Here is a 25,868-nt window from a genome sequence, read left to right as displayed (position 1 = left end):
CTTTCAACCACGCGTTCTATTTACCTTTGGGATACCTAGTAATAATACTGTTAAAAAAATAAAATCTTCATTACATCAGATTTATAAAACCTTAAATTAAGAAGCTTTAATTTGTTATTCTTAGATGAGGTGTACATTGTTGATTTCAGGAAAAGAATAAACAGGAAAGTTTTAGGTGAACACATGACTGTAGATTAATTTCCAATCTTTCCGCTAGAGAGCGCCACTAGTAAAAGATGGCCACCCCTAAACAGAAAGCTTTCTGTGATTTGCAGTTTGCTAAATGTGAATCCGTAGTTACATTTCAACGAGCGTTCCGAAGAAGGTTTAATCTGCGATTCTCTAAGTGATAAAACATTCGTCGATGACGTAATCGGTTTGAAATAACACGATGTTTGTGTAAAAAAGAGAGTACGGGATGACCGAGGATGTCTGAAGAATTGTTTGAACGTGTGAAGGAGTCTTTCCTTCGTAGTCCTAAAAAATCAGTTAGGAAGGCCGGTCACGAACTAACAATGTGGAATATTTTAAGGAAAAGTTAACAAATGCGTCCGTAACGTTTATAATTGTTACAGGCTTTGAAGCCAGCCGACTACACCATGTGTGTTGATTTTGCGATCGAAATGTTGCGGCGTGAAGATGACGACTTACTTAATCGTCCTGTGTTTAGTAATGAATCAACATTTCATCTTAGTAAAAAAGTTAACACATATCTGAGGCTCAAAAAATCCCCAGAATTAATTTTTTTCTGTAAACTATCCCGACGACAAGTTTACGGCCATTCTTCTTCGCTAAAGCAAACGTATCGGGAGTAGCATAATCGAAAGGCTTACGGCCTTTTCTTCGACTAGAGACCAGAGAATTTTATCTGGCAACAAGATGATGCGCCTACTCTCACCCGCATAAATCTGTACGAGATCTGTTATAATGACGTTTTCACGATCGCTGGATCGGTCGGTAAGGACCTGATGACAAACCTTCTCTGCGACGGCCTCCAAGATCACCCGATGTCAACCCACGTTTTTTCTTTGGGGTTTTATAAAGTATTTTGTGTACGTGCCTCCGCCATCTACCGATCTATCTGATTTGAGGAACAAGATTGAAGAACAGGATTCTGTCGCTTCCATTACTGCAGAAGATAATTAAAGAAATAAAGATGTAATTAAACAACTTGTGGATACAGTTTGGCAAATATTAATTAGATTAGATGTCACTTTCGACTATTATGTTTAGTTTATTAATTTTAGGGAGTATTTGATAAGTAAATTTTTTACATTAATTTAGATTTTTTCTTAATTTTATCTAATTCCTTAGCACACATTCAACAAACATACACGCACAAAAGTGTAACATTTTTTTTTTAGAAAATATATTTTTTTTACTCTTTGCTGTTGTCCTGTAAACTATGTTGTATGAAATATATTTACATTTTACAAAAAACCCTTATAATTTTTGTACAAATAAACCAAAATACATATGCGTATTATTTTTGGGCCTATTATTACCATTTTTTTAAATAATTATACTATTTAACTATGTATGATGCATACACAACGACAATACAATAATAACTAAACTGTAGTTATTATTTTCGGGGAACAAAAGGGTTAGAACAAAAGTAGGTAGAACCAGTAGGATTGTAGAAGGGCATAGACAAGTCATTTAGGTAAGGGAAGCTATACGTATATTAGGAATACAACGTAAAAAAATTGTAATAATTAAAAACCGCATCTTACCAATTAAATTGATAATAACTAAAAAAAGCATAACTAAAAAAAATCTGATTTGGACAACACGTGACTTCCTTGTATGCCTATTAAATTACATATACACATTTTTTTAAATGAAAAGTACATAAAATTTTATTCCATTAATAACTTCTGATATTTTTTCATATTTTCTTTTTTTATTGTTATTATTGAAATATTATTTAACGTAATTTTTTTTACAATCAGAGGTTAATAATTATTAGTAAATCAATATATTTAAATTGAAAAAAAGTTAAAAAAAAGGAGATAAGTCTGATCTGAACCAATGTGTCTCTTCCCCTTGTAAGATCCAAATATTTCATTAATTAAAATTCTATTTGGCTATAACTCTAGAACTAATGAAAATAAGTACCACTTATGATATATCGTTGAAAAGTTCTAAATGAGGGCTTTAATACAGTTAAAAAAAGTCAAAATCCAAATTTCCTTGGAGTTTGGGCTTTTTTGGACACTTTTGCAATCAGTCGATTGCAGTCAGTAGGAGAGGTGCACAACTAGATGTTAGAACAGTCCTAAATCCAAAATTTCAACATCCTACGGCTAATCGTTTTTAAGGTATGCGAGATACATACGTACGTACAGACGTCACGCCGAAAATAGTCAAAATGGGTTCAGGGATGGTCAAAATAAATATATCCGTTGAAATCTGAAAACCGTAATTTTTCGCTATCATAATACTTCCTTTACTTCGAACAAGGAAATAAAAATAAAAACTCTGGAACATTTTCGGTTATTCAAGATATTATCACTAAATAAAATCAATCAAACACGAAGTATTACTATAAATTATCTAGTTGTATGGAATCATATTAAATATTTGTATTAGTTTTTGTTTAAATATTTCAAAACTTTGATTATTCAGTTTAATATTGGCTATGCTGTAACAATTTTTGGTTTTAGAAGATATAAATGGACGGGTTTATCGAATAGGTTAGGTTTTATCAAACATAACAGTAATATGTAAACATCAACTTTTGCCAAGAATTAAGCGCTTACTTCTTAATTATTATTAAATATTTTTATATTAATTATACTAATTACTTAAAACCATAACTATGTCAGTTATGTACTTCGTGAATTCTTATGCAGAAAGGAAGTGTATTTCATTTCAAAGCAATTTGTACAGGTTTTAAGGTTTTAATAAAGGTATCCTCAATGAAAACAAACTTTGTAATTATTTGAATTGTCAAGATCATCCTATAAATAACTGTAGTTATTTATTATGACAATTACTGCAAAACTATTTTAATTAGAATATTTAATCGCGACTAATGTCTAGGTATATAACACGTTTTAGATGCTCTGCTGATGGATTATTTTGTATTTTATTTTATTTTTGTTTCTTAGCTAAACTGATGTATTCCTGTGAGTATTGTTTTTTCTCTAATAACAGATTAGTGATTATTATTATCATTATCATTTTTATTATTATTATTATTGTATTCATTTCTGTGAATTTGTTATTATTAGTATTTTTAAAATATATATTATTTAAACTGTGTTCTAGATTTCGTATATTTTGAATTGTGTTTTTGAATTGTAAAATTCTAAATTGTTACCCATGTAATTATTGTTACTTAATAATTACATAATAATTTAATTATAATTATAAGTGGTTGTTGTATTCGTTTTTATGAATTTGTAACTTCTAGTATTTTTAAAATGTATTTATTATTAAAATTATGATCTAGATTTTGAATATGTTGAATTCTGTGTTTGTAATTGCAAAATTGTAAATTGTTAGTAATTATTGTTACTTATTAATCCTCATAATTACAATTCTGATTGTTGTATTAATTTTTATTAATTCGTAACTATTATTATTTTTTTAAATGTATTATTATTAAAATTGTGTTGTAGATCTTGTATATTTTGAATTAAGTGTTTTTAATTGTAAAATTGTAAATTATTATCTGAAAATATTGTTACTTATTAATCGTCATAATTCTGGTTGTCGTACGCATTTAATAGTATGAAAATTATTTTTGTTATGTTTTGGACTATTTTACTACTTCTATTATTTTATGTTATGCATAGATTCATAACTTACATTTATTATTACTTATATACATGTAAAGTTGCTATTGATTTGTAAATGTTAACGTATATGTACTTTATTAGTTTTTGTGTTCAATGTACAATATACAAAGGCTCAAGTAGCTGTTCTGTTGTACAAAATAAATAAATAAATTATTACTATTATTCCGGAAACTCAGCTTTGCTGAGCAGCTTCGGAGAGCCGCCGACAAAGCTGCGAAAAGTCGTAGCTGCTCTCAGCCGGCTCACGGCGAATATCGGCGTACCGAAGGCCAGCAGACGGCGATTGCTAATGTCCACGGTGCATTCCATCCTGTTATACGAGTCGGAAGTGTGGGCCCAGGCATTAAGAGATGCAAGAAACCGGAAGCGGCTCGCGCAAGTGCAATGCACCGCAGCCTTACGAGTCGCTTCCACGTATCGGACGGTCTCCGAGCCTGCAGTACTTGTGGTCGCCGACGTCATACCCATTGCTATTTCGGCAAGGAAACGCAGGTAATCTACAGGAGGCGACGAGCAGGCGAAGACCGGGAGACCATTGCCAACGAGGAACGCACTCACACATTCCTCGCATGGCAAGAGACCTGGGACCACGAGACCAGAGGACGATGGACCGTAAGGCTTATTCCTCTGGTCAGACCGTGGACGGAACGACGTAATGGAGAGGTAGAATACTACATGACCCGATTTTTAAAGGGTCACGCGCTTACCTCCATGTCATAGGGAAAGCCGTCCCCCGACTGCCTGTATTGCTCCAGTGTACGGGATGACGCTGAGCACACCTTTTTAAAATGTTCTCGGTGGGCGGCAGATTGAGGGATACTAGAAACTGATCTCGGAGCATTGAGCCCCCACAACGTGGTTGCGATGATGCTCCGTGACCTGAGCAGCTGGGAAAGTGTAGCCCGATTCGTCGGAAACATTCTTAGGGCCAAAAAGGTTAACCTGGATAGTCCTGAAAATTAGGTAGCACCTAATCAGGCTAGTGTAGGAGGACTCGACCGGAAGTAATGTGTTAAACGGTTTCAGGTCGAGTCCTGGTAGAAGGGGGGGGGGTGGTTTTAGTCAGTAGTCTGCTGATAGTGATACGGTAATACCATCAGCGGGAGCCCGACACTCCGTGCGTAAATGAATTTCCACCTCCCTCCGCAGAAAAAAAAATTATCAAACTATGTTTGATAAAATATTATAAAGCATAAATTGTCATAAATTATTTAGCTCTCCAGTTCATTTTATAGCTAATAGAATGAAATATAAGTTTGTTAGTGGGTGGGTACATTCACTCATAATGATAAGCAAAGCAATAAACAGGTTATTTATTTTTGTTTAAATTTTCAATTTATGCTCGATTCCGAAATGAAACAATAAATATCCGTATGGTAACTTTATGAAACAAAAAAGAAAATATTTTTAAGAAAATGTATATTCACTTTTGTCTGTGCTTAATTAATTTTACAAATCCAAACCAAGATATACTTAAAATGTACGTATATAAGATACATATGTACGTTATGATTTTTTTTAATGATTTTGTAAATATCTCTAGAGTGAAATTAAACTATTCTTTTCTGTTTTGTGTACACAAATAAACATTATGATAAAATATATTTTTAAAAGGCAAAATAAAATTTAAATAATTCCTTATATTCTACACAGAAAACCTTAAACAATAAGAAAAAATCTGATATAGACATCACATGACTTCCTTGTACGCCTATTAGATTACATGTAAACATTTTTTTTTTTTTTTTTAATGAAAAGTACGTAAACGTTTATTTCACAAATAACTTCTGATTTTTTCATATCTTTTTTTTATTATTGAATTATTATTTATTGTAATTTGTTTTACAATCAGAGGTTAAAAATTATTAATAAATCAATATATTTAAATAAAATAAATTTAAAAAAAGGAGATGAAGTTTGATTCGACCCTTCTAAGATCCATTAATTAAAATGTTATTTGACTATAACTCTGGAACCAATAAAAATAAGTATCACATATGATATATCGTTGAAAAGCTTTCAGTGTGGGCTTATTACTGCAGTTAAGAAAAAGTGAGTGAAAAATCCAAATTTTCGGGATTTTGTGCTTTTTGGGGAATTTTTGGTCAAAGTCAAAAAGAGAGATGCACAACTAAATTTTACCACAGTTCTAAATCCAAAATTTCAACATTCTACGGCTAATCGTTTTTGAGTTATGCGAGATACATACGTACAGACGTCACACCGAAACTATTCAAAATTGACTCAGGGATGGTCAAAATGGATATTTCCGTTGAAATCTGAAAACCGAAATTTTTCGCAATTACAATACTTCCTTTACTTCATACAAGGAAGTAAAAATAAAAATTATTTACCTAAATATAAGCTAAAGTGATTTTCCTTTCTATTTAATTTCAATAATCTCGCTCTTCGTTTCTGCCGTGGTTAATGTGCTTAGTACCTGGGTGCTAAAACAGTCTACGCTAATCTCTTAAACCGTTATAGAATTTATTTTTCTCAGATCAATTACTATATCACTAAAAAAAACGAAAATTAAATCCGTTGTATCAATAATGTATTTACTTAATCTCATAGTAAAACAATTTTATAATGCACGATTTTTTACTTTGTTTTTCTGGATTCTTTATTTGTATATTGACTGTAATAAAACCTCTAGCGTACTAGTAAGTACTAATAAAGGTTAAACCTTGCATATCATTATAAACAAGAGTATGTGCCCATAATAATATACGCTTCAAATTTTTTATATGCTGCCCTTATCGTAAACACTTACATAATAAAAAAAATGGTCTTAACGAAACAGATTTATATTTATAATATATTAAAATTTTGTGTACCAGGGATTCCATCCCTTTTTCAGATAATAATTTTGCAATATCTCATTCATAACAAATTTATACATGTACAAAAATATTGCACGCTATTAACCGGTTGATTCGTTACGCTTTTCGGTAAATCATGATTTTATGAAATTTCCTCCTCGCTGTACAATTCTACAGAAGATATACGTATATAAGGTGCCACAACCGTAACGACTGTAGGCCACGCGATACAAAAAACTTGTCACACCTAAAAATCGATATAATAATTCTAAAATATCACGCGCTCCGTTAGTCATGCTTAATTAGTAAAGTGAAGAAACAGGTTGTTTCTCATCGCTTAATTCAATGAGCTGAAATACTAAGATATATCGATATGCCAAACCCACCGAAATCCAGGTTATACTCAAGTCTAGAAGTAACATCTTCATTCTGTTTACAACAAGGACCGGTTCTACAATTAACATTAGTGTTCTCAGATAAAGGATCTCTGACTTCGAGTAGTGTCACACGAACCCCAGTTCTGCACACAGACGCCCAGCAGCCAGCACCATTGGATGTGTGAGGTTTCGCGCAGAAGGCGAGGACTAGCTAAACAATCTCCCCCTATGACAACATGCCCCGATACCCGCCGTGATAGCATTACTCGGGACATGCTGTGTTCCTACGGGTTACACAGGACAGTTTCAGGAATCCCACACGCATCAGCAACAGCAACCCGAGGACCCCAAACTATCTACATATGCAGGCTTCCCTAACCCACCCTGTCCGTGCGTTCCTGCAAAACTGCAATATGTATCACACCTATAATTAAAGACTGGAACAGGTAGTCTAAAGCAACAAATTAATATAACCTTCTCTACTTAAAATATATATTATAGAAAAGATTCTAATTCCAAGATGAAATAAAAGACTGATTTCAGGAAAGATGTAGATGTGAGAAAATATTAATTTTCTTAAGATTATGAATTACATTTCGAAAAAATATAGTAAAATTCTACACAAGGAGTACAAATCCTTTCTAATAATAAACGGTTTTTAATAAAATTTTCATGGCACTTTGTAATCGTAAAATCCGTTTCGTCACGCCGGAAGGCGGAGATAAGATTTCACCGGTGCTAAGTAGGGGATAAAAAATATTTCCACCTTAAAATTAAGAAAAACTTCAAATTTACTCAATACGACAACGCTTGCATGTGAAAAAAATTTCACATATACAGCATACGACAAACCCCATCCTCTTACAATTCCAGCAACATTTTAGTCAACCCTTTCCGTAAGGGTTGGTCATATCAACAATTGTTTCAGACAAAAGTTTTAGGTAATGTTTAGAGGATTAATGACTACTTTAAACCGATTTGATACTGTGCCTATTAAGGGAGGTATGATTTTTTTGTCATTGAAATCCCATTTTTTCTACTCCCTGAGCCAATGATTGCTGATATAAAAAAACTTTACTTAAATAAGTTTTATGCCCGTATACAAAGAATAATAGGAACTTTAAACAAGTTCGATGTATTACTTAATAAAAAGGTTATAGCAATATATTGTTTTTTTCGAAAAAAACCCCTTCATTTCCAGCCCCATGGTCCGATTTTGCCCGTTAACAAATTCAACCCTGATTTTGGGTCGTTATATTTTATATATCAATTTGAAAGTGATTGACGTAAAATTACGGCAGTTATGGTGTCTATAAGAAAGTGAAATACAGAGTGTCCTATATAAAACGCAACCCATCAATCACTCATCCATGAAATTTCAAAAGTCAAGCATACTCCCCTACTCGTTACTGAAATGGACTCGTCCAACATCTGAACATCGCGGTGACGCAGTAGAACACTGCCGATAGTAACAACAATGCAATCATAACGTTCAGTGTTTTGCTAAAGACAAGATTGTGTTTTCGCTAGATGAACGTGTTTCCATTGTCGAGTCGTACTTCAGTACGAAATCAGTGGTTGCAGTGCAAGATTTGTTTCGCCATAAGTACCCGGATAAACCAGCTCCTAACAAAACATCAGTATTAAGGTTAGTCGCAAAATTTAGAGAGACTAGTTAAGTTAATAACAAGAAACACAAAAGATCTGCGTCAGTGTTGAATACAGATACAGCCACTGAAATCAAAGACCGATTACTCGCCTCGCCAAATAAATCGATCAGACGTTTGTCTGCTGAAATTAATTTGTCTAAATCAACTGTTCATCGGGCGACCAAACGATTACAATTACGACCTTATCGCATTCAAACGGTTCATCGACTTCTTGAGCCCGACAAAGAAAAACGGCTACAATATTGTCAACGGTTCCGTCGATTTCAGCGTGAGGGAATTAATGTTATGGATTCGTTATTTTTCACAGGTGAAGCACGGTTTCATTTGGACGGCTACGTAACAGCCAAAACAATAGAATTTGGAGCGCTGAAAATACCCACGTTTACACGAAAAACAATTACACCCGCAGAAGTCGGGCGTGTGGTGCGCGATATCGCGGAAAAAATAATCGGTCCTATTTTTTTCGAGTACACCATTAATGCAGAACGATATCAGGATATTTTATTTCAGTTCATCGCACTCTTGGAAGAGGAAGACAGACACTGCCGGCTACAACATGACGGTGCGACATCGCACTACGCAGGTTCAAGTTCTGATTTCGTTGAAAAATTCTTTGGTAATCGTGTTATCGGTCGAGGCTTGTGGCCACCAAGATCTTCAGATTTGACTGCGGCGGATTTTTTTCTATGGGGTTACCTCAAAGAAAAAGCCTACGGCAACAAACCACGAACACTTGAACGATTGAAAGTCAATATTGAACAAGTTGTAAATATCCAGCCACAAAGTTTGAAAAAAGTTGCAAAAAACGCTGTAAAAAGAATTGAAGCTTGTATTCAAGAAGATGGCGGCCACTTCCAACATTTATCTAAATGTAAGGTAATGGATGGTAATAATAAAAATTACATTTACATTTACACATGCCTTTTTATTATTTCAATACCTACCAATATAAGGTTGGGTTGCGTTTTATATGGTACACCCTGTATATATATATATATATACATTAACTTTTGAACTGACTGTGGTTTTTGTTTCATCCCTGGGGGATGTGAAACGCGAAGATATGTCGAAATTTTCCAAATCGAATCATGATATCCATTACATATATATATTTTAGGTAGCTTTCTCATGAAATCTACCGAAAATGAAAATATTAAAAAAAAAAATGTATATTCACTTTTGCCGGCTATAATTAATTTTATGGACCAAACCAAGATATACTTAAAATGTACCTATAAAGTACATATGTGCGTTGTTATGAATTTTTTTTATGTCTTTGTAAGTACTTCTAAGGTGAAATTAAACTATTCTTTTCTGTTTTGTGTACACAAATAAACATTGTGATATATTTTTAAAATGCTAATCTACCTAAATGAATAAAATATTTTCTATAATGCAAAACATAATTTTGTTTATTGAAATTCTGTTTTTCTTTTTTTTGAGAATTATGGTCATAAAATCAAACAACTCTCGTATATAAATGATAAAATAAACTTAATTTCATCTTGTTTTTGTAATTCATAAAAGGTTAATAAAAAGTTATTGTTGAAAGCTCATAATGTGAAAATTTTTTCACATATTATTTACAAAAGAATTTTGGCTCCACTAAAGTTTTTTAATTCAATTTATTTTTTCTTAATTCAATAAACCGAATATACTACGGTATATCAGTACACCGAGCCTATCGAAACTCAGTTTGAATTCAAATCTACCAGTGACATTTTCATTCTATTTACAACACGGATTGATTTTATAATTATTAATTGAATTTGTGTTTTTTTTCCATATGAACAGTATAATTTGTTTTAACAAAGTTCATGTAATAAAGTTACAACAGTTGACTGCTGTTCTCTGAGTATGCATTTTAAGAAACAAAAACAATTCTTGCGCACTTCTGCGCAAGAAGACCGACTTTTCTTTATTTTATTTTGTATAATAATTTGCGCAAGAAATATACAAAACATAAATTAAATGAGAAAACTAAAACAGGTAGAATTTTTTTTAAATTTAATATTAAAATATATTTTCTGTTAATAAGAAAATAAAATTATTATAACCGTAATTTGATAAAATAATTAAAAATAACGAGTAGACCTTACAAACAAGCATCGAGTTTAAACTCACTCACTGTTGTGACTGGCTGCATAAGCATACGAAAAATACACCAATACAAAGTTAATATAAACGCAATTTGAGGCCTATTGTCGACCTTAAATTGAACGTAACTGAAGAATGACTCAACCAATCTTCATCAAATGTTCAATGCACAACTTCATGATATACTACTACGGTATCGAGGGGCATCGCTAGCGCCCCCTCTGGCTAGTATGATAGACAGGTGACGACACTACTTCTGTAATCTTAGTTAGGTTAAATCCTTACTCTTTGGCAGCAATTGCCGTTTTTATAGGTGACTTTCTAGATCGAAGGCGACCACAATTAACATACTCAATGTCCTCATGTATTGGTAGGTTTCGATTGTCTACATAATCTTCTTGTACTTTCTTATAAGAATGTTCATACGGCGCAGGTTTGGAAGTGGTATGTGACTCAATACTGGGAGCCATTCCACAGTAGTAAACTTAATAACCCCGGCAATCATTCTCATAGTGTTATTAACTTTAGCATCAATTCTATGAACAAAAGGGCTGTTAAGCCACACTGGCGCACAATATTCTGCAGCCGAGAAGACGAGGTTCAGAGCCGATGTGCGCAAAGTGGAACACGATGCTCCCCACGTTGTTCCATAGAGCTTATGTATAATGTTGTTCTCGTTTTCAATTTCCCTGCAGTTTTCATTAGTTGCTCCTTAAATTAAAGCGTTCTATCAGGTGTCACGCCTAAATATTTTGGTGTCTTATTGTGAAAGAGTCATATATTCTCAAATAGAATTTTAAGCTCCCTATTGGCGAACTTGTTACTTAGATAAACTATTGTTACTAAATCATAAACTTTTGATTTTTACAAAAATAATTTTGTCAAACCGTCTTTAAAACTTATGAAATTACCTGAAATTTTTTTACAATGAAAAATAACCAATCGAAAGTTGACATTTTTAAGCTTTTATTTAATTTTTAAACCCTTTTTTCTTTTCTTTTTCCTATTTAGCCTCTGGTAATTACCGTATAGATAATACTTTAGAGGACGAATAAGGATGATATGTATGAGTGCAAATCAAGTGTAGTTGTACAGTCTCAGTTCGACCATTCCTACCTAAGATGTGTGGTTAATTGAAAACCCAACCACAAAACCACCAAAGAACACCGGATTCCACGATCTAGTATTCAAATCCGTGTAAAAATAATTGACTTTACTAGGACTTGAACGCTGGAACTTCCGACATCCAAATCTGCTGATTTGGGAAGACGCGTTCTCCACTAGACCAACCCGGTGGTTTAATTTTTTTTTTTTTTTTTAAACTCGCCATAATGAAAATTACTTACGGATTTAACTATTTTAACATCAGTAAAATAAATAATTAAAAAATGTAATACGTGTTATTGAATATAATCGAGCGTAGGTTAACGTACTGTGGTACTGTAATATTATCTACATACTAGATAGAAAATTGCTATAGATTTGTAACTGAAAAGTAATTTAGTATAAAATACTATTATAGTTGTTATGCCGGTCGAGTGAACACAAATTATATGTTAGTATAATCACTTGACAGATATCAGATAATAATATTTTATACTATTATCTACATATAAATATATATTCCAAGATAAATTGTAATATTACAGAATAATTCTTATTAATATTAAAATAATAAAAAATGTAGTTGATTTGTTTTGTTTTTTTTTTAACGTAATCTTAACATAAAATATAATTTAACCGAGTAAAAAAGTATTTAACCTTCATTAATCTTCTATGATATTCTTAAGTTCACCTGTTCATGTTAAAGATTATTATTCTTCGAGGAATCTGATGACCTCACATTATTACTTAACTATAGTTTAATAAACAGAAATATATATGGTAATAAAAATGAGTAAAATAAGAACATAAAAGATTAGTAAAAGTAAAAAAAGTAATTTTAATTAAAATAAAAATTATATTTTTATTATTTTTTCAAAAGCTGAAAAAAAATTATAGATTAAAAGTAATAAATATTAACAAATTTTAATAGCCTATTATATTTTACACTTTTTTTTAATTATTTTTAGAGCTTTTACAGGTACTTCGTTGGAGTAGGTAATCTGTAAAAAGGATCCTTTTTAGAGCTTCGATTCAAAATGACTTTTTCTGATAATATCGCGTAAAATTCGTTATCGAATTTATAGCATCATTATATTCAACATACTATTTTAAAATATATTGCCTAAACTCAAATTAATAACCCTGATCCTTTTCCAATTTTTATGTTTTTTTTTATTTATTTATTTTACGAAGAGTTAATATTTCAACTGCAACTCGTAGAGATATGTGAGATACTTTTTTGGATTCATTGCATTTATAAATTAATGATTAAAATGAGTTCACAATGAATAAATTAAACAAAATTATTATTCCGTGGTAAAAATGGCGGGGAAAGAATCGTAACTTTACATATTCCTTTCGGATAACACAATAAGTAGATACGTTGGAGGTTTAAAAATTTACTGCTCGAAAGGAATCTGAGAACGTTAGATTCCAAAATTAAAAACTATCTGATTATAGATTTCGTTAAGTTATACAATCAGCCAAAAAAGGTCCTTTTGCATCAAAACTGCAAATCAAAAATTAATCGTTAACAATTATATCTTATTTTTCTTCCTATAATTATCCTTGATGATGTACTGAATCTTTAATATTTTCGTCTTGTACGGCACATTCAAGGTAAAAATGTTAATTACCAGAATATCTACAAATTTATTTATATAAACCGGTTTACTGCTTATTATCAATATATTTCGGACAACGTAAATGTAAAGAGTTTTAAAATACTTAAATTTTAGAAAAAAATCGAACGTAACAATAAATTTAAGCACCATTTTTAAAATTATGTATGAGGTGACGGTTTAATGTTTCAAACTGTAATAAAAAATTAATCTGACTTCAAATACATATATTTTTCGTGGCGCGAGTGGTAGCGTCTCGGTCTTCCATCCGGTCCCGGGTTCGAATCCCGGTCAGGCATGGTATTTTCACACACGCTACAAATCATTCATCTTCATCCTCTGAAGAATGCCTAACGGTGGATCCGGAGGTTAAAAAAAAAAAAACTAATAAAATTTGAATTACCTCCTCCACAATGTTTTTGTACATAAATAGAAATAAAAGCAGTCTTATTACAAAAAAACTACATGCACTTGTTATGTACATCCTGGCTTTTTTTAAATGATATTGAAATCTTGTTTTAGTTGCGCTGAAGTCTTCAAAATTAACTTCCTTTTGAAGTCTATTTTCTTTTTTTGTTTCACAAATCGTGTATTTATAATCGGTTCCAATGAAGGAACCGCAAGTAAATTGCATTACAAAAAGCAAGTAAAGAGGGGTTTCAAGCAATCAACCCTCACTAAGCACGCATATACAAATAAATGACATATACATAAAAATTCTATGTAAATAAATTCGCTTTCATTAATTGGGAATGTAAAGATTCAAGAGACCACAATAGTCTAGTGAAAAAAATGAACCAAAGAAGAAATCAAAAATTATTAAAAAATAGATAGGGATAAACAAAATAGTAGCAAACAATAGTAATAAAATAATAGAAATAAATAAAAGGGCGCTAGGGTTCTCACTAATCGAACCACTTCTAGTGTCACTCAGATACCCCAAGTCCAGCGTATGTTAGCACTTCAGTCACCGAACAGCTTCAATGTTAACTTGGAGATTTTTTCTTACCTCCGGGTCCACCGTTACGTATTGCTTCAGAAGATAAGATGAATGATTTGTAACGTGTGTGAAAATGACGTCTTGGATTAAAAACGCTGGCATTAAAATGAACATTAATCCTGGAACATTAAAATACCAGGATTAATTTTGACTAGGAGATTAACTGGTAGAAAGTTCACATGACCGTCTATAACTTAAATCGCTGTGTGTAACTTTTAAACCGAATCATATGATCCGTCACGAACATAAGGCAATCCAAGATAGTCGTGAATTTCTTCATTCCGAGCGAACCAAGGTGCTTCTACAATGGATCTCGCCAACTTGTTCTGAAAACGTTGTTTACTCTTAAATACGTACCTTTGCACATTTGTAAAGGAAGTCTTTTCCTTCATTAGATTTGTTAACAATGAATTAAAATGCTTGGTGGGTTTCTCCTTTGCATATCTTCTTTTTCCTGTTTAGCTTCCGGTAATTACCTTTCAGATAATACTTCAGACGATGATATGTATGATTGTAAATGAAGTGTAGTCTTATACAGTCTCAGTTCGACCATTCCTGAGATGTGTGGTTAATTGAAACCGAACCACCAAAGAACACCGGTATCCACGATCTAGTATTCAGAGCCGTATAAAAATAATTAACTTCGCTCAGACTTGAACGCTGGAACTCTCAGCTTTTAAAACAGCTTATTTGGGAAGAAGCGTTCACCACTAGACCAACCAGGTGGGTTCCTTTGCATATCTGAAAATGTGTACATTTACGTACAATTTACATACTTCGACGCTAGAGTGCACTGGATTAATATTCAGTCTTGTCTGTGAGATTGCAACAGGTGTCGTGATTAGTGTGGAGTTCGACATTTGGTTATAGTGTTATTTTTTATTTTCGGTGATGCTAGTTCGTGGAAAATTATTTTCTTGTTTTTTTTATCGCATATATTTACATTGTAAAATAATGAAACGTTTAATTTTGTAGTATTTTTGTTATAATTCTCCGTTTTACACACTGCATATTTATAAACGTGTGCATTTGTGTATAACAGAATAGTTTTAGGTTATGTTTGTTTTTTGTTTTCTACTTTTAATGTCACTACAATTTTATGATATTTTAAGTTATACTTCGTTATAAATTAGTATTTATTTATTGTATAAAGCGTATAATGCTGGAAAATGCACGGTGACCACCTTAACACTTCGATCGACACAATTGAATTTAATTATAATTTAAATAATATAGTACTTAACCATATTATAATAATCGTTTTCTACCGGAAATGCATTATAGAGATCATGTCAAAAATGTGTTAGTAAATTATTCTACGGATATAGAAGGAAATATCTAGTATTTTCCTATAAGAATTAAGGGAAACGGTGGAAAAGTGAAACCTGATGAAAGCAAAATACAAAAATAAAATATAAGAAGTAAACGTTAATAATAATTAAAAATAATATACTTTCTTGGCATGATAGCTCTAGACCATTCGTTCTCAAAGTGGGCGATAGCGCCCCCTTGTGAGCTATGGGGGCCTTCAGGGAGGCGGTAGAAGGCCTATAGAAAATTGGGGGTATTCAGGAGGTGTAGAAAGACGATAGCTGATTAAAAAACAATGAAAAAATTATGTTTTCCTGATATTTCAAACTGAAATATAAATTTCAACTCAGATATGCCAAAAATAGGATATGCCACGTTAAAAAACAATAATTTCATTGCTGTTTTTAAGAACGCATCTTATAAACAGCAATTGCAATTATTATTTTTAACAGATGGTAAGTTTAAAAATGTTGGAGGCGCTAGAAAAGTTTTGATTCAAAATGTAGACAGCGGGCGAAAAATTTTGAGAACCAATAATCTAGAGCTATGCTATAAAAAGGAAAGTACAGTCAAAAAATGGGGCATATGTTTTTTGCATATCTTGGCGTTTCATCACCTAGGCATCCCAAAAATAAAACAAGTAGGGGGGGTAACGTTCGTACGTATTCGTGTGTTGGCGTGTCTGAAAAACTTTTGACTGGATAAAACGATTTTTCATTGAGATTCGTGGATACGGGGCAATTTTTTGGTAAACGTTTGGGGTCAATTTTCTCACACTTAACCCAACTTTATATTAAACTCAGTATATGCGTGAATGTTTATCTTGCCATTTAAAAAAAAATTTCCCAAAATTCCTCCTTTTCCAGAAGTCGAAAAAAAGCTATATTTTTATTTATTGCATATTTTTTAACCGTACAGCATTTTTTACATGCGCGCATGCGCATCTTACCATTTTTTTTTTTAATTTCCCCAAAATTCTCCCTTCTCCAAAAGTTGAAAAAAGCTATTTTTTTATTTATTACATATTTTTAACCGATTTTATTTTGTCTTCCTATGCGAAGTAGTAGTTCAAGTAACCAAAAAAATATATATTGGAGGTAACATTGAGTGTAGGGGAGCCGATCGAAGTTAAAAATATCGATTTAAATTTTTTTTTATGTATCATTATTTTTCCACTATATAAGATTAAAAATCCAATGCTAGGAAAGTATTAGAGTTTTGTTCTATGATTTTTTTATGTTATATTATACGATACTGTAATTAGTCGTAACTATTATTGCATATGTTAAATATTCTTTTTGTAATTAACATTTAATAAATATTTAAATAAATAACAATACATGAAATAATATTAAATTAAATATGTAAATATACTAAGTAAATAAAATAACTAAAAAATAAGTTGAAAATTAATTGAAAACAAGTTATTTATTTACTTTAACTCTGGAGTGGTAAAAAATAAACTTGTTTTAATTATTATTATTATTATTATTATTATTACTTAAAAACTGATGAACAAGGTAATATTATTTCTGTTAAAAAACTGCTTAATTTTATTTAAAATAAATTTGGGAAAAATACTTTAATGGCTTGATAATTGATTAAAAATAGCAATGAAATCATAGCTAAATAAGCAGCACAATACTTTATGCAAAAATATTTTCCTGAGTTACACGAAAATAGTTCTACCATCTGGTTACATACAGATGCATTTTTACTTCCATGTACGAAGTAAAAGAAGTATTGTGATCGGGAAAAATTTCGGTTTACAGATTTCAACGGAAATATCCATTTTGACCATCCCTGAATCCACTTTGACTAGTTTCGGTGTGATATCTGTACGTACGTATATATCTCGCATAACGTAAAAACGATTTATCGTAGGATGTTGAAATTTTGAATTTAGGACTGTTGTAACATCTAGCTGTGCGCCTTCCCTTTCGATTGCAATCGACTGAACTAAAAGTGTATAAAAAATCCAAAAATCCAAAAAGATTAGGATTTTTTACTTTTTCTTAACTGAAGTAATAAGCCCTCATTGAGAGATTTTCAACGATGTATCGTAAGTGGAACTTACTTTCATTTGTTCCAGAGTTATAACCAAATGAAATTTTAATTAATAAAATATTTGGATCTTATAAGGGGAAGGCACATCGGTTCGAATCAGGCTTCAGCTCCTTTTTTTTTTTTTTATTTAAATATATTGATTTAATTACAACTATAACCTCTGATTGTAAAAAAAAATTTACAATAAATAATAATTCAATAATAACAATAAAAAAAAAATTATAAAATATCAGACGTTATTAATGAAATAAAATTCTATGTAATTTTCATTTAAAAAAAATAAAGTGTAAATGTAATTTAATAGGCGTGCAAGGAAGTCATGTGGTGTCCACATCAGATTTTTATAAATAAGAATTTACATTCGTAAAAATATAAACGTGTAAAATATAAAACTTAACTTGTGATATCAAAATATCAATCAAAAATATCAATTCTCATTTTCTGATTTATGGGTGTCAAATCAGAAAATGAAATTTGATATGATAGCCCATTTTTAAATCTTTGAAACTTTTTCTGACTTTTTGAATGCGCACTAAAAAGTTATACTTCAGGCTGGAATATATGTAGGCGTAATATTATTATTATTTAATAATAATAATAATTATTATTATTTTTTTTTTAATATAATATAATAATAATTTTTTTTTTTTTTAATTTCATGGTCTTTTGAGAACCTTATCTCAAATTTTAATATCGGGGCCCTTTACACCCCGTAAGTGTTGTGTGTTGTATTTGTCTTTTGTGTCCTAATGTTTTTGTGTAGTTTGTGCTTTTAAATAAAATGTAAGGGCCCTTTACACCATTACATATGACGATCCAGATGGTGATCCAAATTACTTTTAAATGTGACGAGGGCTAATGACGTTAGCAGTCGATGCCCGTAAAAATTCAGTTAAAAAAAAAAATAATAATAATGCCCTGAGGTAGATAATCCCCACGTCCGGAACACAACATCTATGTTCCACGTCCAGGGCGGCAACAGCTGTACTTTGTACATTATAGCTGGCTAACGGGGTTCCGAATAAATTCCTCGGTTATGCTTTTTTACGTTTGACCTGTTTCCAACCTCAGGTCACTAAACGGACTGGATTTTTCGGCTACCTGCAGGAAATGGAATAATAAACGATTTTGGAAATGGACTCATACCACTCTTAGAGCTGGCGATGTGGCGGCCAGGGTCAATGTTATTGCAGGTTTAACGGAGACCCTTCCGTTGTCCACATGCCCCCCTGCGATGGCAAGCATGTAGCAATGGTGCCCATGTATGTCGGTGCATGGGAGCTCTGAAAGCTTCGGTGAGTAGGAGCCTGGAGTCAGTGCAGAGACTGCGCATCCGCTCTCTGCCGGGACATATGCCGGTTCCACCGGAGTACCGGATCGGACCTCCAAGGTTAGTAGCCCTGGAGTGGGGGTGTACCCCGGCGGCTAGCCTTTTACAGAAGGGATCAACCGTTCATGAATATTGAACAATCAAACGTGGCAGAGGGTGTACGTAAACACCCTCGTTTAGAATCCTCCGATTCGCCACAAGCGAAGAGGAAAAAGAGCAAAGAGTGTGACAAAATCAAGAAAGATGCTGATAGAATCAGTAAAGATTTACGTAAAAGCTTATTTGGCTATAGTGTACCTACGCCAAGATTTTTAATTATTACAAAGGAGAATGGAAACTTCCAAAAAGTTAGTCCATTCTTAATCGCAAGAGAAATTACAAAATGTGCTGGTGGTCCCGTTAAAGAAATCCGAAAGACTTTTAATGGATTGCACGACGAAACTATCAACGACGTGCAAAGCCAGAAAGTCCAGGCGTTGAAGAAGATCGGTGAATTTGCGGTTTCTGTCCAACCGCATAGCACACTGAACTCATCCAGAGGAGTTGTTGTTTGTCGCGATCTTCTTAATTGTACAGAAGAAGAAATTGTACAAGAAATGTCGAGTCAGGGAGTGACTCAGTGTCGCAGACTAACCATGCGAAGAAATGGTGAAGTTGTTCCTTCGGCCTCGCATGTTTTAACATTTAATAGGCCGAATCTTACTGAAAAGGTACGAGCTGGCATCCATCGGCTTGATGTACGAGCATTTATTCCGCAGCCGATGTGTCAACGATTCCGAAAGTGTTCCGAAAGCCGAAAGTGTCAACGATTCGGACACACAGCAGCTAGACGTGAAGCGCAGGAAATATGCATATGTGGAGAGAAAACACATGAGGGGGACCCACGTAAAGACCCTCCAACCTGCGTTAACTGTAAAGGGCATCACAATTGTCGTTCAAGAAACTGCCCTACATATAAATTAGAAACAGCGATTCAGGAAGTTAAAACGCTTCAGAAGGTCAATTATCCTGAAGCGAAGAAGATTGTTAATCAGCGTACACCACGACCATCGACTTCTTATGCAGAAGCAGCGGCTGCCCCTTCCACATCTAAAATTAACGTGGAGCAGTTGCTTAACACGATGGCTCCAAGTCTTGCGACGATGATTGAAAGAATCATTGATTCAAAGATTGAGTCGACTCATCGGATGGAACAAACTAAACATGAGAAGGCTCACTCTCCGTCTGACGCCGTTGACATGAGAGATGCACCAGCACAGTTTAAATCACCAGCTAAACCTGCGATTACTAAGCCAGTAATTCTGAAGTAAGAATAAAAAATCTTGACTTATCTAGCAAAGAGAAACGGATCACTCCGTCGTCTAGTCACAAGCTTAAAGAAATTGTGACAAGAAAATCTGACTCTACGGAAATGGAGGTGCAAGTTATTATTAAGAAACCACCACGTAGAGAATATAAAACCTGTATCATTAGAGCCTCCAAAAGCGCAAAGATCAGCTTCGGTGAGAGCATCTATTTCAGCTGGACCCAGTACTGCAGTAGAGATAGAGTCCAGCTCATCCGCCACGGAGAGTGCATCGCTTGTTAGTTTAGATTCCCTAGCAAAGATGCTAACAGCACCGACGAAACTTTCATCAACTGACGTCAGCCGCAGAACGTCACTGGCATCCGAAAGAGAGGAAGACGATGCCATGTCTGAGGCCTCAGATACGCTGTCATCAGAGGTTGAGGCCGTCAGAAGAATGGAGAAACGGTGCAAGAAAGGATGGCCGAAAGGAAAGCCTAGAAAGTAATATTCTGGATTCGAAGTTAGAAGAACGTAAATTTTTGGAACATTTTTTTATTCATAAGAATGTGGATCATTGAACCTTTTTTTATTATTATTTTTTTTTTTTTTGAATTGTGATGGGGCTAATGACCAAAGTAGTCGATGCCCCTAAAAACCTCAAAAAAAATAATAAATAATAATAATGAAAAATATAAAACTTTTATTAGAAGCTTGAAAACAAAACAGATGGATTAATTTTCTTGCCAACTAAATTAACTTCAACGTCCCTCGATAATTCTTCATTTAACAAAATACCCAGATATTTAACATTATTTGCAACAGAAATGGTATCGATATATTACTAATGGGAATACTTTCTAGAGTTAGAAATATTTTGCGCCCTATGAAACCACAATGCTGTTTAAAGTTAAATATTTATATAGTAATCCATCCAGTAAATAATATTTTTGTACTACTATAATAGAATTTTCCAGTCTTTTAAAAATTTTTCTTCGCTTGTAGATACAGTTTTGTCATATAATACGATAAAAGATTAATGAACATAAATTTGATTGATTTGTACAAAATGTAATTCAATATAAAATTAAATTTCTTAGAACATAAATAAAATTACAAATAAATACAATCAACAGCTAAGCTATATTATTAGAAGGTTGCGTTAATTTAATACTAATTAGATCGAACATTTTGATTTCAATAGAAAATATATATTTATTCAAATCACTTGATCACAGCTTCTTTAATATAGAATCGAAATTTGAAATTCTTGTTAAGAAAATGCTACCCATTCCACTCAATTAGTTCCAAATAAATTCCTTCAGTAGTATATGTATGTTAAATGTTTTAAACAATCTTGCCCGCTAGAAATTACCGAGGTTGTCTGATTTTGATTCCGTAAAGGTCAGAAAGAATGTTAAGTCTTTTACATTTCTTCACGGTATCTTTAACAATAAAGTTGATTTCATGTATCTTCTGTCACATCTAATAGTATCGTCTTCTCTTTTCAATAACGTGATATTCTGTTTTAAATGTTTCACTCTTCGGTCTAACTCTAATAGTTCATTATTTTTCCCCCATTACTAAGATCCCTCGACTATTAAATTTATTCTTCTAAGAACAAGATTTATTTAATAAATGTAAATATTACAATTTAAGATATTTTATAATATATTATTTAATAATCAATGATTTAGATTTTTTTATGACAGTTTTTAGCAGTTTAAATTAAAATGTTTTGAGTTTCTCAGGCGTCTATATAAGCCTAATGTATGTAGTTACTATAGTGATCAGAGAATCAGGTCGCTTTTTTTTTAATTCTTCCCTCATTTCAACATAATTTGATAAGCTCTACACAACTGTGTTTGTTATCACCATTGATATCACCGTTGTGTTTATATATATATATATATATATATATATATATATATATATATATATATATATATTTTATTTTTTATTTAAAGATGTTGTTACCACAAAGCCTAATTTAATATCGGCGGGCGATAACGGTAGCAACGATGTGAGTGGGCGCACAGTACACGGACGCGCTGATGCAAGCATCACTCCTACCGCGCAGTTCTCCCACCATAGCGGCGCTGCAGCCCCATCACTCTCAGGTTCCAATTAAACAACGTGCACCACGAGAGTGAATGCAATTCATCATCGACCACCCCTGGAAAAGGCTAAGAAGAAGTTCCCTGGCCGGCTCAACGTGGGACCTCCCGGCGGATGCCAACATCCCCGCAGGAGCAGCAGGCCTGGCCGGCCCGCCGAGGGAGTCGCTGGACGCGGACGCTACCTTCCCGGCGAGCTCCAGCTCCTCGGGCTTCAATCGCCCTGGCCGGCGGACTCGGCAGCAGTAGCCGCCCCAGCGTTGGATCGCTCGGAGAGAACCGCCTCGGCCGCGCCGGTGAAGGACAACCGACGCTGCGGGGCTCTGGGGGCCACCACTGCCACGCTGTAGTGGAGACCCAACTGCCACTTAGGGAAAGCCCGAGCGGACTTCAATGGACGAGCAGCAACTTCCCGACTTCGCCGGAGACCAGCTTCTGGACCCAACAGCTAACGAAAAACACAACTCTTTTCAGGGCCACCACAAGGTTAGTAAGTGTCACGTGCCGTCGAAGCCATTCGGCGACAATGTATAAGAAATGATGTGTTTTTGTATTTTATCTGCATACAAAAAGATTTTTTATTATTTAAAAAAATCTGATTAGGCACCACATGACTTCCTTGTACGCCTACTAAATTACATATACACATTTTTTTTAAATGAAAAGAACATAAAATTTTGGTAAATGTAAGCCTGAACGTCCTCAACCTTAATCTTTTTCAAATTGAAGTATGTTGAAAAATATGTTATAATTATTAAAAATACAAATTTCAAAAGTCAGAAGAGTGAAATTACCTCATACAATAGGAATAAATAAAACGGATCGTAATGTTTACAACTTATTGTTTTAATAAGGTGGAGGAGGGATATTGATGTAGTAATTAAATTGATGTTGCAATATACACCTCGAAAATAATCTAATAATACTATATTAATGCAAATTGTTACAAAGCTAAAAATAATTTAACTGCGATGTTTTTCTTACTTAATCGATCTCATCAGTAATTTTTGTTAATTATAACTTGAAATTAGGATCATTTAGAGATAATGTTAAATGTTTAAATCAATCTATTTTAAATCGGTTTAATTAGGAAAGTCATTTCCTAAAATAGCAGATCAAAAATATTATATTTTTTCTATCACTTCTATAATTTTTAAGATTTTTTTTACTTTTAATTAATAGAACTACGAGTACGTTTAATGCTAACACACTTAATTTAGGAATAAAGATTTTCTTTACTTGTTGAAATTTACTAAGTCTGCTTTACATAGTTCATTCTTTGTAATTTTATCACTTAAATAAAAAATTCTACAAGTTCTGTTATATTCTCTTATCTCAATTATTCATTACACTCCTTTTGGAATATTTAATTACCTTTATTTTATTCATACTACAGAATTTCAGTAATCCGATTCCCTAAACACTGACGTACTAATTCAAGTATCTCACCAAAAAAAAAAAAAATATTAAAATAATGAAATAAATTGTAAAAGATAATTCAGTACAAAAACCGACTACAAAAGAACATACACAAAACGTTAGAAAATAATAATTTTTCAATCAACTTTGACTTTTTGAGGTCCGGGGTTAAATAAAAAACAATCAAAGCTGTACTAATTTAATTTCACTCTTCTTTCAAAAAGTCTAAATTTAAAATGAAAAATTTTTTTTTATTTCCTTGTACGAAGCACAAGTATTGTAATCGCGAAAAATTTATGTTTTCAGATTTCAACGGAAATATCCATTTTGACCATCCCTAGATCCATTTTAGCTAGTTTCGGCGTGACGTCTGTACGTATGTATGTCGCATAACTCAAAAATGGTTAGCCGTAGGATATTGAAATTTTGGATTTAGTACTGCCGTAACATCTAGTTGTGCACCTCTCCTTTTGATTGCAATTGACTAAATCAAAAATGTCCAAAAAATCACAAAATCCAAAACATTTAGATTTTGGACTTTTTCTTAACTACAGAAATAATCACTCATCGAGAGCTTTTCAACGATATATCATAAGTGATACTTATTTTCGTTGGTTCCAGAGTTATAGCCAAATGAAATTTTAATTAATGAAATATTTGGATGTTACAAGGAGAAGGCACATCGGTTCGAATCAGGCTTCATCTCCTTTTCTTTTTTACATTTTTCTTATTTAACTAAATTAATTAATTAATAATTATTAACCTCTGATTGTAAAAAAGTTTTACGATAAAAATTAATTCAGTAATAAAAAAAAAATATATATATATCAGAAGTTATTAATGAAATAAAATTTTATGTACTTTAATTTTAAACAAATGTGTATATGTAATTTAATAGGCGTACAAGGAAGTCTTATGGTTTCCACATTCGATTTTCTTTCAAAGCATTTTATATAAATTGGTTTAAATATTTGTGAAATAACGTTTGCTTTATTAATATATATATATATAGACCCAGTAAAAAAATCTATATATACTTTTTTTTAATATAATATTAAGTTAGACCTATGAAATATGCAGTTTGCATGAAAAAACAAAACGCTAAACCAGCGACTAGATAACATAAGAGAAAAAAATCATTGATACGACATAGAGAGAATACTATCAGCATGACTACTCTGGAATGTGGGAATATTAATTAATGTTTTTATCAAAGTTATACAATTATATCCATATTAACTATCAAATGAAATAAACTGTTTTATTAAATCGATTTTTTACATTTAAGAAACACTAATATAAATCGCCTGACCAAATATTTTTGAAGTTGAAATACTTTAAAATATCAGAATGACAGCAGTCTGTATGTTATCTCGGTATAAAATAAAATTATTTTATTTTATTATATTAATTATAATGCGATAATATATTAATTAACGCAATGAAAAAAGCCTCATTAACATCCCTTAATTAACATTAATTATAGTGTGATGTAACAATGTTGAATGAAAAATTAATAATTTTATTTATCACTATTATCAGAAATAATTAACACCTTCAACCAGACATAATTTAATCTCTTGAGTAATAACATACCAAACGAAAGTATATCGTTTTAAATCACGTTAAACAGGTATATGTTTACTTTTTTTTTAAAGAGGTGGAGGAACCCCATTTACGGGCGCCGAATCAGTGTCGGACTCGTTAACGGGTTCCGCAAGATACTAAAAAAGGCGTATTTATTCCTGCGCACTACCGACTTCACCTCTACCCCTGGCGACCAACCCATCCTGAGAATAGCTGGTAAAGCATTACTTCAGAAGGGAGGGGTAAGCGCT

Source organism: Lycorma delicatula, chromosome 3 (assembly GCF_047948215.1).
Source record: "Lycorma delicatula isolate Av1 chromosome 3, ASM4794821v1, whole genome shotgun sequence".
Taxonomy (NCBI): domain Eukaryota; kingdom Metazoa; phylum Arthropoda; class Insecta; order Hemiptera; family Fulgoridae; genus Lycorma; species Lycorma delicatula.
This window is presented reverse-complemented; position numbering follows the sequence as displayed.